Source organism: Psammomys obesus, unplaced genomic scaffold (assembly GCF_907164565.1).
Source record: "Psammomys obesus unplaced genomic scaffold, mPsaObe1.curated_primary_1811, whole genome shotgun sequence".
Taxonomy (NCBI): domain Eukaryota; kingdom Metazoa; phylum Chordata; class Mammalia; order Rodentia; family Muridae; genus Psammomys; species Psammomys obesus.
The window spans coordinates 3,267,292-3,275,630 of record NW_026590405.1 but is presented as its reverse complement, the minus strand read 5'-3'; positions in this window follow the sequence as shown (position 1 = coordinate 3,275,630).

The window sequence follows — 8,339 nt, the reverse complement described above, 5'->3', positions numbered from 1 at the left end:
GAAAAACCTTTGGAAGCTGGTACCTTGGTGGCAGGGTGAATTTTAGTGACGTTTGATGAGGACAGAGGAGCCAGCAGCCCTGCAGATCTGCTCAGCTGAAACAGAATGGCCTGCCACACCTCGCTAGTGGAGTTCTCCTGGGCATGATCATTCCTCAGCCTCTTTGGGGTGGGTTTCAGGTACCCTCGTGACACAGCTGTTCAAGTCTCCTATATAAACTGCATATGGCATTTGCAGAGAGCCCACACACATCCTCTGGAGGCTGTTAGTCACCTCGGGGCTCCTTACCACACTGAACGAGTGGTTAATGCCGGGTTAGGGTCTTTCTGTACATCTTGCTCTGGGAGTAAGAAAAAAAATGAGTCCCTGTGTTTAGTACCCAGTCATCATTTTGTCGTCGGTGTCTTTTTGTGTCTATGTGATTGGGGCGGAATGCCTGGCCAGCTCCAGAGCAGGGTGGCTGGAGAGCAACAGCCTGACAGCTTGGTCTGTGAAGGGCAGACGGAAGGAGGCATGCGTGGCCACGCTGGAGCCACACAGAGGCTACTCAGAGGCGATGGAGTGCTGGTGTGTAGCTAGGGGCCGAGGCTGTGGCAGTTTAGCGTCCAGACCTGCTTTGTGCCGCTGTAATAGAATACCCGAGACTGGATAAGCTTCAAATATGGAGCTGTGTTATTTCACCGTTCTAGAGGTGGGAATCTAAGACCAAGGTGCGGCATTCAGGAAGTTCTTGGGTTTCAAGTGGAGAGAGAAGGAGGGAAGGGGCCAGGCCCACCCTTTCATCAGAAGGCCACGCCTCATGTAGGAAGGCAGAGCTCACACCTCTGCCTCCTCCTAGCCCCACCTGTCACCTGCTACCATGTGGACACTGGGAGATGAATTCAAACCTCTGCATGGGGGACCTGTTTGCCCTGCTGCATTAGCCCAGAAAGGCTTCAGGAATGGTAACCAGCAGCAGGCCCGCCTCATGGCCCCTCAACACAGTGCTCACTGATTCTGTTTCAGAGCGACATCCTTGCCTGGCTGTCATTTTCCCACCTGCTCCCTCCCTGGGAACAGCTATCCCACAGCCCAAGTGTCATTTCGCACCTTCCTCGGCTTGAGAGCGGGAACAGTGTGGTAAAACGGAAAGCTCTTTGTACTGCATCAGGCTAAGAGCTGTACCGCACAGAGACCGGGGAAGGGCCCAGAGTCCCTCACACAGTCTCAACTGCTCATTGAGCATGCCTGTGTGGGGTTGTCGGCAGTGACCACACAACCCCTAAAGGATTTCTTCCTTAGGGCACACGCAATCGCTCCATTTGATTAAATCCTCACTGAATGAAGCTAGCCTGATCTACACAGAGAGTCCCGGGCCAACCAGGGCTACACAGTGAGACCCTGGCTCAAGAAAATGAAATCAAACAAACAAACAAACCAACCACACAAAAGCTACCAAGGCCAATTCAGGTCAGCTTTTTTTTTTTTTTTAATAGAGAACATTTTACTCTCATTATGTAACTGGGTGAGTTGGTGAGCTTCTTTGTAGAAAGGGCAACTCAAGGGAAGTGGTGGAAGTGAGCCGTTGGCACACTCAGCATTGCCCTATATGGGCTCCCGACCTGGCTGCAGAGAGGACCAGCATCCCCTGACTCCGAGTCACGGGCCACTGACCTCAGAGCAGTGGGCAGTTGCATCTGTCCTCTGGCTTCCTGGTATTTGGTAACAGCTCTGAGAAATGATGCCCAGAGAGAGACAAAACCATTGCAAACAGCAACATGAAATGGGTGAGAGGCAACTCGGCCATGGGTGCTCCCAGAAGACAGTGCAGTGCAGAGAATGGAGCTGGCAGCCAGAGACGTAGAGACACTGGTGACGTGCTTAGGTGGAAAGGCTGGATGGGACGGTGCACAGAGTGTTTCAGTGAGAATGGGGTTTGAAAGTAACATTGAAGGCCCATTCCGGACCTTGGTTTGAAAGGGTTCTTCAACCCCCACAGGGGTCGCAACCCACAGGTTGAGAACCACCTGTTTGTAGCGTGTCTTAAAAACTGTCCGCCATGCACAGTCCCAAGTCTAACTGACGACAGTGTGACCGTAGGGCACAGGTGGGTTTCAGCCTGTGGCCCTGGAGATGTGAGTTGGGTTTTGCTTGCCTCAGAACTGACCCGGAGTAACCTCGGCCCTGCCTGCCTGTGCAGAGGCAATTCCCTCGCAACACGTGACTGCATCAGGCTCATTTTCAAACTTTTCTCCACGAAGCAGAAAACAGAAGCTGAGCCCTCGTGGGTGGTTTGGGGTTTGTTTTGCATGTCTGCAGCAGTGAAAAGTGAAGTCCTGACCCACCTGAAAGGGAGGGCCCCCTTCCTTTGGTGACTTGCAGAGTCCTAGAATGGGTAGCAGAGGTTATTTACAACTATGCAGCCTAATGAGATGTGTCTACGCCTAAGACAACATGATTTTTTTTTTTTTTTTCTGAGACAGGGTTACTCTGTGTAGCTTTGGCTGTACTGGGCTTGCTCTGTAGACCAGGCTGGCCTCGAACTCACAGAGAGCCACCTGCCTCTGCCTCCCTGAGAGCTAGGATTACAGGTGTATGCCACTGCAGCCAGACTTTGTTTTTATTATTATTAAATTTCTTTTTAAATGTTTGGGGAGCCACTAACGAGATGCGGCCAAGGAAAGTGTAAGTCGTGGCTCCCAGTTTAGGCAGCAAAGAACCATGGGAATTTTAACTTTCGATGCACAGATCTATGACTTCAATGAGTCAGTCAACAAACACAGTGAGGGGTGCCCGGGAGGAAAGCATGGACAAACTTCAGCGTCCCAGTGAGAACAAACTGAAGAAAATAAGGACTAAAGGAGGCCCCTGGGGACTTGGTCTGTGGGGTGAGGATGTTGTACTTATGGATGGGTCTAATCGAGTTAGAGGTCTAGGGGTCCCTGCCCCAGGGGCGTTGGCATCTGCAGGGTGCTGGTGTGGCCTTTTGGATTGCTCCTTCCCTGGAAGGTCCCAGCAGCAGGTGGAGTACCTTTCCAGAGAAATCTTCAGAGACAGGCACTGCGTTTCACATCTTCATCGACCTCTAGACAGTTCAGGAGGGGACTAATGTGTCCCCTGTGGTTATGGTCTTCTTACCAGTTGGGTGGTATAGCTTTCAGTACTGACCAGGAGCCTACCTATTCTGGTCCTGGCTCACCTGATACTTTCCTTTCCCTGCCTTCCAACCGCTCCTCCACCCCAAGTGATGGCTGCTCTCCCCAGCCTGGGGGCAAGTCTCCCTCACCATCCTGTGACTTTTCAGACGTGATTTTTTTTTTTTTTTGAGGCTACTTAGGTCCATACTGAAGGCTTAAGAGCAGTAAAAACCAGCCACCCAGCCTTTGCTCCAGTTTCTTCAACAGTGACTCCTCGCACAGTTGCGATGTAATGTCACAAGCGGGATATTGTCCTTGACAACCGCCTAGAGACAGACAGACGGCATCACCCTAAAGGGATTCCTCCTTGCCACCCTATTGTAGTCACATCCTCTCCTCTCTACCTGAGCAGCTCCTTCTTAAGCACCCCCACTGACGTAAGCCCACCTGTACGGCACCTTCATTTCAGGACTGTCACAGCATGTAGCCTTGGGGTCGCTTTTTCTAGGTGAGGTCTCTGGAGATGCGTTCAGTCTGCCTCTTGTTTCCAGACTGCTTGCTGCAGAGCATTCTTTGCCCCTAGCTGAACCAAAAGCCTAACTTTTCACTATGAGCAACAATGAGGCTGTTTTCAGTTTCTGGTTATCACAGACACACCTGCTTTAAGTACAGGGCTCTGTGCAGATAGGACTTTCCATGTCCCCATAGCGCAGTTACTGAGTTGGATGGCAATTATGTGAGCTTTTAAAGAGACGGCCAGGTTTTTCCAGAGTGGCTGCGCTTGTTCACTGGTCTAGCAATGCCTGGGCGATGGGGTTTTCATACCTTCACACTGTGGTAGTTGTCCTTGGAATGCCAATGTTTTCTGTTTCGGCATTGGGGTAGGTATGGACTGTTGTCTCATGATTTTTGTTTGTGGTTTTTGTTTTGTTTTGTTTTGATTTGGCATTGTTTTTTTTTTTGTAGTTGTTTTTTTGTTTGTTTGGTTTTGGTTTTTGGCTTTTCAAGATAGGTTTTCTCTGTCTAGCTTTGGCTGTCCTGGAACTCACTCTGTAGTCCAGTCTGGCCTCCCTCTGTCTCCTGAGTTCTGGGATTAAAGACCTGCCCCGCCAACACCACCTGGCTGTCTCATTATGTTTTCAAGAGCATCCCTGTAGTGGCTAATGAGCTCGGACATCTAGCCTCATCGGTATCTGGCTGCCTTCTGTAAAAAATGTCTGTTGGTGCATTTTGCTTATTTTATAATATGAATGACTATTTACTGCCAAACTTTGAGGATTTTTTTTTTTTAATTCTCAACCCCAGCCCTTCATTGTCCATGAAGTTTGCAGGTGTTTTCTGCTGCTGTTCCGAGTGTCCTGTTCTCACCTTTTTACTCTGAGCCTTCCTCAGAGTAAACAGTTGTCAACTTGATGAGGCCAGGCTATCAGCTCATTTTCTGGATCATTCTCTTTGTGAATTTTAAGGTCTGGCCCCGGAACCCAAATTTTATTTTTCTCCTGTTTTTCTTAAACATTTTACCATTTGACTTTCAAGCGGAACTTAAGTCACTATCATGTGGGGCCTCATACAACGCTTGTGAGGCTCACCCCTAAGCCTTATAGTTTTGTCTGAGCAACTGTAAACGCTGTGGCGTTTTTTTTTCTGTCAGTGTCCATCCGTGTGTTTGCTACTAGAATATAAAAATAGATTTCTTTCTTTCTTTCTTTTCTTTTCTCTTATGTTTGGCTCACAACTTGACTTCACCTCCAGAAGCCATCTCTCCAGGGGCGTTTTGTGAATTCCTAGGCAGACATGCACTATATTTGAAAGTCCAGGTGCAATCTATGTGCCCTTTATTTCACTTTCTTGCTTTGTCACACTGGCGGCTATTCCTAGTACTACTGAGCAGGCGTGGTAAGAGCTGGGAGGAGGGATTGAGGTAGACAGGGTCAAGGTACCCTGCATGAAGGTATGAAATTGTCCAAGAATAAACAAGAGATGGATTTAAATAGTTCAGACGTCACTGTGAAAGGGTGAGGCAGACACTGAACGTCTATTGTGACATTTTAGTTACCCACCATTGCCTGTTCTCTGAAGACACATAATGATGGGAGTTGGGGGGAGGATGGTAGGAGTACTTTCATATTCCATTCCTTATCCACACATACGTGTTATCAGTAGCTTGGTGCACACATACACCTGTGAGGACTGGCTGGCTCTTAGTTAACTCTCCAGTCTGGAGAGACCGTGGCTGAAACCAGCAGACACTAACTAGACCCTAGCTTTCCACGGAGCGCCTGAGTTCAGATGTGCAAACGAGCGAACGAAGAGCACAGGGAATGATAGAACACAGTGGGCACAGGACACGCTGGTGTCAGAAATGGTTGCCAGCCTACCACGTGACCAGAATGGGGAGCTGGAGCTCCAAAGCGGCTGACCGTCCTGGTCCCCTCCCTTTCAAACCTGCAGGCCAGAGACTAGAACAGGACACATTTTTAGGGTGTCAGCACTACCTTCCCAGGTCACTAGCTCTCTAAAGCACAACTTAAAGATTCAGTGTCTGTCTCTGCTCATTGGTATTTGTGCTGGTAGGCCCTAGGAACTGTGGCGTTTTTTCTTCTGTTACATTAACCCTTTGGAGGAAAAGTGGCCACGAGTATGTCTTTCACGGCAATGTGTCACTGTAGCTGTTCTACCTCATGATTAGCCACTGTTGTTTCTTTTTCACCGAGCCTAATTTATAAATCACACTTCACCGAAGTGGTGGGTGGGAAAAAAGCAGCTAGAGAGGGTCCACATTTTCGGGCATCCAGGAGTTCTTGCAAAGAGTCCCCTGGGGAGATACACCCCACCCCCTTCACTTGTTCTCAGCTCCACCTTGCTCTTAGAGCAAGTAAGAAGGCCATTGTATCGGGCCACTGTATCCAGCAGAAGCCTCCTTCTGGGGACCAGCCTAGTCTCTGGAGCTCTGACGACCTCCTGGCCTTGCAGATCTATGGGACCCCAGCAATGCTGCAGCGGTGGGATGCTGTCTGGGTGTTCATGGCGTTAGGTAGGGCTATTCTTCTCAATGCTTTTCGAGCAATGGCCTTTTACAGGGGACAGGAGGTTCTAATTATATATATGGGGAGGTGGCCTCCAGGAAGTTTCCAGGGTCTGTTTGTTCTAGTCTTCCCTAGACTTCCTCTCAGAAGGTCATCTCATTGCCAGTTGGTGCTTCCTCTTCCTTTCTTTGAAGATTCCAGGTTTTGGGTCTTTTCCTGCCGCTCCAGGCTCTGGGCTAGCGAGACTGGACACAAGTTCTCAGCATCATGCAGCTTGCTTCTTTCTTGGTCTGAAAAGTATGTACATGTGTTTTTTCATTTCCCAAGATGCCACTATTTAATCTCACCTTTCCATCTCTGCCTTCCAGGCTCTTGCCCTGTGTCCAATGCCTGTTCTCTCTGTTCTCCACAGTTCACATCCTTTACCTTCTGGCTGTCTATCTGTGCCAGGGACAACAGGGTTCTTCTGGATATTTGTGAGGTACCGTAGAGAGTGGGAGTGAAGGGGGGCATGACCATGACCATCCCTCTTTCTGCTCAGGCTTGAGGCATTGAGGAAGCCTTCTAATCCACCATGAGTAATAAATACTGTCATAGGCAGTAATAACGTATTTAGGGCACACAGGGACTGGCTTTCTTTAGTTTTGTGTTTTCCTTCAAAATACGGAGAGCAGCCGAGTGAAGAGGTGTGTGTGTCCTCAGCACGCAATGAAATCACAGTAGCAGGACAGGGACCAGTCCATGGTGGCCAGCATGTATCCACAATCACACATGCCCAAAGGCGTGTGTCCACGTGGATGGGCGGTGTCCACACTGGCAGAAATGGGTCTACACGGAGAAGTAGGTCAGCACTGAGAGGCATGTGTCTACACTGGCAGGCAGTGTCTACACTGGCAGCCACATAGCCACAGTGACCGACAGAGCTTACACCGGCAGGAGAGTAACCACTTGAGTGAAGGAAGCAGAGAGACTGGGGGTACAATCTTGATTGGCACACTGTAGCCCAGATGGAATCTTTCCCTCGCTGGCACTGTCCCGTGGTGGGAACCTGGATATGGATAAACATGCCTGCATCTGCGGGTAGCTGGATATCCAGGAAAGATGACCAGTGTAGCTAACTAAGGGTGCTGTGCATTCATGGACTACGAGGATGCTACATGGGGGAGAGGCAGCTTGCAGCCTCAGAGATCAAATCCCCAGGATGGATGTCTGGAGGGTAGACGTGAAAGGATGGGAAGGGCAAAGATGAGAGACCCACATCCGTAGCTTACCTCTGGCTAAAGCACATACTCGGGTCAGTGCCCACCTTAACTCGTGATGCCCCTTAGAGCATTAGGTTCCTTGGGGGGAGTCAGAGCTAAGCATTTGGCTTCCAAGACCTCCCTGCCCCTCGAGGGTGGGATTCTGTGTGGTCCACCTGTGTCCCCAGTGCTGAGAACAGTTCTGGCACCCCGAGCATCTGGATCTGCTGAGGCCAAGGTGGAATCTTGGTCCGGAAGAGCTGCTCATATTGGCACAGCTCTACCGTCAAAAAGAGGAAAGTGGGCCTGGGAGTTCTCCCCATCCATTCGGAGCAGCATGCCCCGCCCCCAGCAAAGCCAACTCACATTGAAACCCACAGCACCTAACTGCAAAGAAGGCCATAGTCATGGAAGGTAACTCATCTGAACTCTCCTTACCTAACTAAAGACAGACAAGAGAACTGGTGCCATGGTGGTCCCTGAAGGCTTTTCTGGAGGCACGCTGGACCTACTGCTGGGATTTCTCTTGTAGTACATAAGAAGAAAGGTGTTGGGCTACATGCTACTTATTATTAGCCCTGAGATTGTCACGGTGGTATTATCTAATCCACTATCACAAATAGCAAGACACAGACACTTGTTGGATTTTATAATTGCCTTATTTACCTTGGGCAGAGCAGATGTTTTACTCACACTGTTTCAATATCCTCACCATCCATTTCCCAGCCCCTATCTAATACCATCCACCTTAATCCTCCTCAACTGGTCTATCTTTCATCCATAATCCCATGGTACTAGCTTATATTCTTTACCTGGGCTATTTTCATGCCATTATTGGAGTCCTTCCTCCCAGGCCACATGGTTTCTTCTCCTGGCTAACCCACTGTGATGTCCTCCTTCGTCTGTCCTTCCCGTGATTCCTCGTGGGATTCCGAAAAGCCTGGGAACCTTAGTCA